The sequence below is a fragment of the Amblyomma americanum genome, chromosome 1 (genome assembly GCF_052857255.1).
Source record: "Amblyomma americanum isolate KBUSLIRL-KWMA chromosome 1, ASM5285725v1, whole genome shotgun sequence".
NCBI classification, from domain to species: domain Eukaryota; kingdom Metazoa; phylum Arthropoda; class Arachnida; order Ixodida; family Ixodidae; genus Amblyomma; species Amblyomma americanum.
The window spans coordinates 70,032,846-70,042,755 of NC_135497.1; the positions used below are offsets into that span (position 1 = coordinate 70,032,846).

Consider the following 9,910-nt stretch of genomic DNA (forward strand, 5'->3'; position numbering starts at 1 on the left):
TCGAACATTGGTATCCAGCTATCGAACATTGGTATCCAGCTTTCAAACACTGGTATCCTGCTTTCGAAAATTGGCACATGCAACATAACGTACCCACTGCCCAATGACTGGAACTGTGGATTTACCATTCAAACTAACAAATATTCATAAATGAGGGTGCCTAATAATTCAGGAAAAACACCGGTTTATTGCATCGAGTTACAAGGATCACGCTTCTAGCGCACGCAGAATGGCTTGCACTGCTACCAGTTATCCTGGGAATTAAAGAAAAGGAGGACCCAGGAGCATGGTGGCAGAGGCTGTGGGAAAATCATTTCTTTTCAGGTTTGCTGCGTGCCGATGATTCAGGCTGGACAACACAGCTGCTGTAGCACGGCTAAGACATCCATAAACTGCTTAACAGAGCTGTCCTCCTGTTATCCGATCAGTCATATCTGGAGTAATCGGTGCACTCCTCTTGCAAGAGTACTCTTCCACTGCACTCAAATTCCTCGTCCAGCTTTTGCGCGATTACCTCACAATGCGTCGAGCCTGCAAAGATAGGCGTGATGTCATGATGAACCTAAATATCGCCGTCACAGGACAAAAACAGAAATGATTAAAAAACACTGAATTTTGCGAGGCACAGTCGGCGTGAAAGCACTCGACACACATTTTACAGGATACTTTGTAAGAACTAGCGCCACATTTCTTGCACAAAGTGAAATTTAATTTTCCTTGTACCAATTTGGGGATCTTTAGTTTAATGCGCCGTTTCGCACCTCCAGTAATATATTCAATGTGAAAAAAACTAATGTGATATTGAAAGGAAAGTAATGTATTATTTTGTTTTAATATCATAACTACGTATCTCTAAATTGAGAGCGCATTTTTTATTCGGGTAAAGATGCACAGGTTGTAGCACCTCCTCAACTTTGAGTCGAAACAACAGTTTTGAACAAAGCTTGTTTGTTTGGATGGGGTTAAAAATAAATGCGCTGGACAAAAAGCTGAGAACACCTTTGACTTTTTTTAAATCCAACAGTTTATCTTAGTCGCTTCCAATGCATGTAATGCAGACTCGAAACTCACTTGAAAACCACACAAAACACCGGTCTGACAGTCTAGAGTAATGCCTTTTTTTTTCATTGAGAGATAACTTGGCAGATACTTTTGCCTTAAATTGCGAATTTTCCATTGCACTTTCAAGTGTGTTAACCACATAGAGCGCAGAAGTAGTACACATATCCTTACCGACTGGTCTGTAGTGGAACACAAAACAGTTCCGATTCCTATCCTGCATAAGCTGTACATGACAAACGTATTCCTTAATGCATCGGATGTCCGGTCCCATGAATTCAAACCTGCTGTTCGACAAAGTAGTGAATGTTTGGTGAATTCATTGCACCAAAGACGAAAAATAAAGTTCTTACCATTCGGGCAGATCTGCACTGCGCACGACGTCAAGTCAGACATTTGGCAATGAGAGTAGGTACATAGAAGTCGTCCTCGTGCTTTGTCTCGTTCCCTATTCCTGCCGGAAAAAGTAAAGTCGCATGTAGTCAAAGCCACACTTACTCCCAAAATCACATTCATTTCCGAACGTATCTCAAGATAAAATGTTTGTAGTACTTACAAATAAGAAATTGCAGGCCAGGGTAGCGAACCACGTCGGAGCTCTCATATAGTGTCAGGTGTGGGTTTTCGCTTGTCCAGACTACGAACGGAGCCAGCTCGAGTGTGTATGCTCTTTCGTCGCGCTGGTCGTGCGCTTGGGCGCCGCCGAGCGAGACAAGGCAAGTCTCGTCCAGTCAAGAATGTGTCGTGGCGATGCACTGTGAAGAATGACAGGGGAGACGACGGTGATAGGGGAAGGAGGGGGTGGTGGCTGTAGGAGAGAGAGCCATTTTTTTACACAGCTTTTGTGGTCGCAAAAAAGGTTCCAGCTGAAAGGAAGAGGAAAGAAGATCTTGGGCGAGGGCTTGGGGAGGGGGAGGGGGAGCACGAACAGCGCAGCGTGTAGCTGCGCACGGGAGAAACAGCTAGGATAAAGTGAGTAAAAAAATTAATATGGATTATCCCAGCTAATCCAGGATATACAAAGCGAAAAGCGAGATTGAGGTCTCCACTGACCCTTGGAGCCGGTTATGCGCCTTTCACTTCGAGAAAATGAACGGAGTTTGGAAAGTTGTCAACGGCAATGAACTCCATGAACGCCGTCGGCTCACGTGCTTGGTTTTTGATCCTTTTGCCGCCGTTTAGCAAAGCGTGCCTCTCGTGATTCTGGCGTTTCAGCCGCTTGTCTAGCCTTGCACTTTTCATATCTTCGCTGCTTTTGAGCCAACTCCAACGCTACCACTTCTGGGTCTTCTTCTCCTCCTTCCATTGCGAAAGGTCAGACGACGGAGGCAGCGGGTGGCGGCGACGACAGCTGCGGCAGCAGCGGCCACCTGCGCCCCGCGTGACGTCACTCGGTTTCGCGCATGCGCAGCTGTGGCAAATCTGTAGTGTGGCTCACGCGAAGGCCGGTGTTGACGAGCCTATACTTCGTCTCACAAGATGTTTGCAGCACTACGGAAGGTAGAGCTCTCTCGTCCAATCAGGGCTGCAGAAACGCAGAAAATAGTCCCTCGAATATTTGAGGAGTGTATGACTATTAATCAAAACAATAAGCATTGCAACTAAAAACATGATTTGGACAGGTATATTTAAATGGTAGGGAGTGTTTCAATCACTGGTGAAATTACCAGACAAAGCCCGTACGGACACAGCTCTGCGGAGGCCTGCTGCGAGGTAGTGATGCGTCGCCACTTTCCAACATGGCGTCGGACGAGTCTGTTGTGTCTCCTGTGTGCTCTACACCGACAGTGCGCTGTTTCCCCAAGCAGGCGAAGCAGGTGGCTTTAAATGTTCTTGAAGCGCTTCGCGTCGAGTGCGGGGGCAGTTGGAGTACAAATGCGCTCATCAAGAGGACGGCGAAACTCACGCAGGTGAGCGAGCGAACGCTTTACAAGTGGACAACGGAGACGTTGAACGCGGGTCGAGTGTTGTCACCGAAGAAGCGTGCTGGCGGAAGAGGCCGCGAGCGGACGAAGAAGCTGGACGATTTTGACCTGAGCGTGTTGCGAAGGGTGGTACACACCTTTTTCCAGAGAGGGGAAATTCCAACTATCGCGAAGGTGGTTGCGCATTTCGAAGAGGACGAAACGCTACCGACCGTGTCCGCAGCGACAATGCAGAGGATGTTGAAGAAACTTGGCTTCCGATATAAGAAGCGCTCTCGGAATGCGATGTTAATCGAAGCGACGCACATTGTGCAGTGTCGCCGCCGGTACCTGCGCCATATCTGATAGCGGAGCTGCGACGCCAGGGTAGGCCTATTTTCTTCACCGACGAGACGTGGGTTAACGCCGGCCACACGCGAAGTCGAGTGTGGACTGACTGCACCATCCAATCTGCACACCAAGCGCATCGATCCGGACTGTCGACTGGTCTACAAAACCCCAGTGGCAAAGGTGGCAGGCTTATTGTGACGCATTGCGGTAGTGAGCAAGGTTTTGTCGAAGGCGCAGCGGAAGTTTTCCGAGCGAAGAAAAACTCGGGCGATTACCACGAGGAAATGAACGGGGAACACTACGAAAACTGGTTCTCCAGGAAACTTCTCCCACTACTTCCACCCGGCAGCGTTATAGTGATGGACAACGCGCCATATCATTCTGTGAAGCAGGATAAAGTGCCGCGGATGAGTAGCCTCAAAAAGGACATACAGGCTTGGCTGTCCGGAAAAGGTGTCGCGTGGAGCAGCGGCATGGTGAAGGCCGAGCTCATGCAGCTTGTCAGCAATGTGAACACAGGTGGGGAGCAATACCGTGTCGACTGCATTGCTAAAGCTGCTGGCCATCTCGTTGTGCGCCTGCCACCGTACCACTGCCAACTGAACCCGATAGAGCTTGTCTGGAGCGACGTCAAGGGTTTCGTGGCCAGCCAAAACAAGACGTTTAAGCTCCAAGACGTCGAGCCTCTGGTTTGGCAATGCATCACGCAAGTGACTGTTGAGAAATGGAAGAATTACGTGCAGCATATTATCAGTGAAGAAGATGTGATGAGAAAACTGTACCACATCATCGACGATGTTGTTGACCAGGGACCGGCCATTGTTGTCAACCTGGAGGACGACACAACCAGCAGTGCTGAATTCAGTTGTTATGAGGACGATGAGATAATCGAACCCGTTTAACGTGCGTTGCCTCTCGCGCAGCACATGGGCTTGTTTTGCATTTCGCCACCATCGACACTCGGCTGCCTCGGCACGCTGGAGTAAATAAATTTATATGCACATGACACGATTACTGAAATTTACTGCGACGCGACAACAGAGGAACTGATGAGAACAGTACCCTGGTTGTCTCACATATATCGGTGGACACCCGAACCGCGCAGTAAAGGAAGGGATAAATGAGGGAGGGAAAGAAGAAAGACAATATCTAGGTGGACACCCGAACCGCATCGTAAACGAAGAGATAAAGGAGGGAAAGAAGCGAGAGAAAACTGAAAATTGAAAGTTGGATTTTGAGGAAAGGCGCGGCGCTGCGCGGTGGAACACCTGTGGCTCGGTGCTACTATAAATAGAGGTAGAAAGAAGCCACCTGGACATCAGGTGAATCGAGCCACATGCGCGTAGGAACACACTAATGTAGTGCGCGCCATCCTGATTGGACGAGAGAGCTGTACCTTTCGTAGTGCTGCAAACATCTTGTGAGACGGAGTATAGTGAAGCCTGTCGCTTCAAAAGTCGACGTCGTTCCCGTTATACCAAACCCAAGTGCGGAGCAATGGGAGGGTATGCTCTCCAGCGACTGCCGCGATGACCACATCGGTCTGATACGGCGAGCTCAGCTGACGGCAGCATCCAGCGGAGCGCTGGAATAGGGGCAACCGACCGTTGCGGAGATTGGCTCACCTAAACCGCATATAAGCACTTACGCTAGAGCTCAATAAAGTTATCATATCCTATCCAATCAGCAGTAGTTAAGCCGCAGCTATTTTTTTAAACGAAAAGCTTCCCAACGCTAGTTAACAACGCGCTTCGCGAAGCCGGCGTATGTCGGAGCACGAGTGACGTCACGCACGGCGCCGGTGGCCGCCGCCGACTCCGTCGCCTGGTTCCATCCCTTTGTTTCTCTCGCTGTCTCTCGCTCCCTAGTCACTACTGCGCATGCGCGACTAGAAGCACCGAGCCACAGGTGTTCCGGCGCTGCGAAGCGCCGCGCTTTTCTTCAAAATCCAACTTTCAATTTTCAGTTTTCTCTTTCCTCTTTCCCTCCCTCCTTTATCTCTTCATTTACGACGCGGTGCGGGTGTCCACCGAGATATGTGAGACGGTTAGTGTGCAATTTCCTTTTCTCGATAACCAAACAAAACAAGTGATCCGACGGCGTTCATAGCGTTCATTGACGTTGACAATTCATTTTCACTAAAAGAAATGCGCACAACCGGCTCCGTGGGTCAGTGGAGACCTCAATTTCGCTTTCGCTTTGTATATATATATATATATATATATATATATATATATATATATATATATATATATATATATATATATATATATATATATATATATATATATCCGGGATTATAGTTGGGCTAATCCACATTAATATTTTAATGGATTTCCCAGACGCTCTGTCTACTGATGTCAGGCCGGTGCATCATAGCTTAGCGTTATTAGGGAAGGCACCCGCACCTCCGCTACGGCATCATCGCTACGATACCACCACTTTCCTGGCTTTTTTCACTCCCTCCTTTATCCCTTCCCTTGCGGCGCGATTCGGGTGTGCACCGAGATGGGTGAGACAGTTACTGCGCCATTTACTTTGCTCAAAAACCAATTTTCAATCTCCAGGCACCCGCAATACGTTCAATTTACGTGGCTGCCACCACACTAATCGCATAACAACAGGAATGCTGGTTTGCGGTTTAACTGAATTCTGATAAATATTTCATGCAATGCTTTAAGTGCACTGCCAGTAATGAAAGCAACAGCGCAATAAATGCATAACCTAATTATGACAGGCAAGCCTTCACTAATTTGAGCGCTAAATACGAATAGCTATTGTAGCGTGCGTTGAGTCCACCGGCTCCAAATGCTGTCCATACTGCGTCCCTCTTCATTTCGTTGTACATGACTGATTTCAACTGTTAGACAGACGCGTACAAAAATCCAACGCGAACTCAGCGCGCACTCCATTCCGCGATAAGAAGAACTTTATTACACCCCAAAAAAAGAAAAATTTATGTGGATTAGCTCAGCTAATCCAGGATATAAAAGCGAAAGATATCGGCGCTGACAATGTTCCAGACGACGATGGCTTTGAGCCCTGTGGCTGGCTCACGAGAGCACGACCGCGTTCCGGTTCGTTACATGACCATGACGCAGCCAGTGGCGTGCAAATGGGCCTGCTGCTTTCACCGCGAGCACTCGGAGCCACATCGCCCATTTCTTCGCTGCTGACTTCGATCACGATCTTCAGCTTGAACGTCTTCACGATGCTCAAGAACGATTGCAGTCGATCAAGCAGCACGGTCGCCTCTCTCTACGGTACATGACGCCAGTAAGTTCAGCGAAGTCCGCGTGATGCCCGCCCGCCAAGATCACGATGGGGTGCGGACAGGGATGTCCAACGAAAAGATCTTGAAACACAGGAGCTGCAAGCGGAGAGGACCAGCATGTGGGCTTTCAGCTTGTGGCCCCCCTCGCACACAAACGTGACGTCCCTCAGTCCTTGCTCACTGAGGAGCTGGTCGAACTTGGCAGACAAGTCCGCGTTATCACCGGCCCACCTAAAGCGAACTCTCCGAGACGCCATATCTATATCCTTTTCTCGCTTCGACGATCGGGCGCTTCCCTTGGCTCAGCAGGTCGACAATTACGCCCGGGGTTACGATGCGTATTGGGTAACGGTTAAGTTACCCACGAGGTACTTCGGATTGGAGTCTCATAAACACTGCGCAGAGTTTGCGATGCAGTCCAGCACAGCTCACCTCAACCGAAGCACGCTCAACAGCTCAACACGATCAGAACGACCCAACGCTGCACTGCGAAATTAAACCAGTGTTGCCATCGTTCTTGGGTGCCACCCCCCGCCCAGACCGTTTAAGGAAAGGAAACATATCTTGGTGGACCCGAACTGCACCATTAAGGAAGGAAATTGAAATGAAAATTGGTGGACACCCGAACCGCACCGTAAGAGAATAATAATAACTGGTTTTGGGGGAAAGGAAATGGCGTAGTATCTGTCGCATATATCTTTGGACACCTGAACCGCGCCGTTTTTATTCGGGTAACGATGCACAGGTTGTACCACATTGAGTCGAAACAACAGTTTTGAACAAAGCTCGTTTTTTTGGATGGGGTTCAAAATAAATACGCTGGATGGAAAAAACTCAGAACACTTTTGCTTTTTTAAATCCAGCAGTTTATCTTTGTCGCTTCCATTGCATGTAATACAGATTCGAAACTGACTTGAAAACAACACAAAACACCTGTATGACAGTCCAGAGTAATGCTTTTTTTTTCATTGAGATCTTGGCAAAAGCTCTAACCATAAATTGCTAGTTTTCTATTGAACCTGCAAGGGTGTTAGCGGAAGAGTAACAGCGCGGAAGTAGTTAGTACACATATCCTTACCGACTGGTCTGTAGTGGAACACAAAACAGTTCCGATTCCTATCCTGCATAACTGTACATGACAAACGTATTCCTTAATACATCGGATGTCCGGTCACATGAATTCAAACCTGTTGTTCGACAAAGTAGTGAATGTTCGGTGAATTCATTGCACCAAAGACGAAAAGTAAATTTCTTACCATTCGGGCAGATCTGCACTGCGCACGACGTCAAGTAAGACATTTGGCAATGAGAGTAGGTACATAGAAGTCGTCCTCGTGCTTTGTCTCGTTCTCTGTTCCTGCCGGAAAAAGTAAAGTCGCATGTAGTCAAAGCAACACTTACTCCCAAAATCACATTCATTTCCGAACGTATCTCAAGATAAAATGTTTGCAGTACTTACAAATAAGATATTGCAGGTCAGGGTAGCGAACCACGTCGGAGCTCTCATATAGTGTCAGGTGTGGGTTTTCGCTTGCCCAGACTACGAACGGAGCCAGCTCGAGTGTGTATGCTCTTTCGTCGCGCTGGTCGTGCGGTTGGGCGCCGCCGAGCGAGACAACGCAAGACTCGTCCAGTCAAGAATTTGTCGTGGCGATGCACTGTGAAGAATGACAGGGGAGACGACGGTAACAGGGGAAGGAGGGGGTGGTGGCTGCAGTGGGGAGAGCCATTTTTTTACACAGCTTTTGTGGTCGCAAAAAAGTTTCCAGCTGAAAGGAAGAGGAAAGAAGATCTTGGGCGAGGGCTTGGGGAGGGGGGGGGGGAGCACGAACGGCGCAGCGTGTAGCTGCACACGGGAGAAACAGCTAAGATAAAGTAAAAAAAATAATATGGATTATCCCAGCTAATCCAGGATATACAAAGCGAAAAGCGAGATTGAGGTCTCCACTGACCCTTGGAGCCGGTTATGCGCCTTTCATTTCGACAAAATGAACGGAGTTTGGAAAGTTGTCAACGGCAATGAACTCTATGAACGCCGTCGGCTCACGTGTTTGGTTTTTGATCCTTTTGCCGCCGTTTAGCAAAGCGTGCCTCTCGTGATTCTGGCGTTTCAGCCGCTTGTCTAGCCTTGCACTTTTCATATCTTCGCTGCTTTTGAGCCAACTCCCACGCTACCACTTCTGGGTCTTCTTCTCCTCCTTCCATGGCGAAAGGTCAGAGACGGAGGCAGCGCGCGGCGGCGACGACGGCTGCGGCAGCAGCGGCCACCTGCGCCCCGCGTGACGTCACTCGGTTCCGCGGTTGCGCAGCTGTGGCAAATCTGTAGTGTGGCTCACGCGAAGCCCGGTGTTGACGAGCCTATGGGCTCCGTGCGCTGGTATGGTGGCGCCAGCAGCGACCACATCGCCAGCGCCGCCTCGTGGCACTCGCCGCGTTAACCGGACGCTCAGTCACGGCCGATCTCTCGAATGGAGAGCACGCGCGCCCCCCTCGAGACTGGCCGTGGGGGCCCTGCGCCGCATAGCAGATGCGCACTGACCGCGATGCCATTCTAAGTCAACGCCTTCTTCTCTGCGGATTTCAACGCTTTGAAAGCCTTGACGCCACCACTGCTGCATTTCGTTTCAATTGCTTTCAGGTTGGGCTGATCACCGATTCCGAGCAACCATGATTGTGTTGCAGTCCCGGCGGCACTGCAATATCTGGCAGCGCAGTTGAGCTTATTGAGATTAATTAAGTACCTTTACAGTTTGAGAAACAAGGCTCTGATCCAAATAATGAAATCAGCTATGTAATTTACATCCACTGTGACATCGACTATGTGAATGCTCGGCTAGAAATGCGAAAAACGCAAACTTACTACACATATATATCAGATGATAGTGCTCTACATCCTGCAGGATCGACACTTCTTTACTTTGTGTATTCCTCTCAGAGAAGCATAGCTCTAAGCATACAGAAAGACGATGGGTTTCTTGCTAAGTATCTTCCACAGGACTTCCATTTCAGGAATTTCATGAAAACACCAATTACATGAATTATTTTGGTCGTATTTCTCTTTTGGTAAGTACTTAACTATAGAAAGGCCGCCGCGGTGGCTCAGTGGTTATGATGCTCAGCTGCTGGCCCAAATGACTCGTGTTCGATCCTGGTTGCGGCGGTCGCATTTCGGTGAAGACAAAATTCTCGAGGCCCGCGTACTGCGCGATGTCAGTGCACGTTAAAGAACTCCAAGTGGTTGCAATTATCTGGAACCTCCTACTATGGCGCCCCTTATAGTCTTCGTTGCATTGGGACGATAAACCCAGTTAAAATCAAAAGA

At 48.8% G+C, this 9,910-nt stretch overlaps 1 long non-coding RNA gene across 3 annotated transcripts; it reads right to left on the reverse strand.

Annotated features, from left to right (window-relative positions):
- Window positions 1–373: 373 nt before the first annotated feature.
- Window positions 374–8,823, reverse strand: LOC144133282 (uncharacterized). 3 transcript variants are annotated; one of them, XR_013315024.1, is made up of 6 exons: window positions 8,636–8,823; window positions 8,048–8,246; window positions 7,845–7,945; window positions 1,616–1,814; window positions 1,413–1,513; window positions 374–531 (listed from the first exon to the last, which is right to left on the reverse strand). It is a non-coding gene; the product is annotated as an uncharacterized LOC144133282 (long non-coding RNA). The 3 variants fall into 3 exon arrangements; XR_013315026.1 differs by having other exon boundaries at window positions 8,048–8,357; XR_013315025.1 differs by having other exon boundaries at window positions 8,541–8,823.
- Window positions 8,824–9,910: the final 1,087 nt, after the last annotated feature.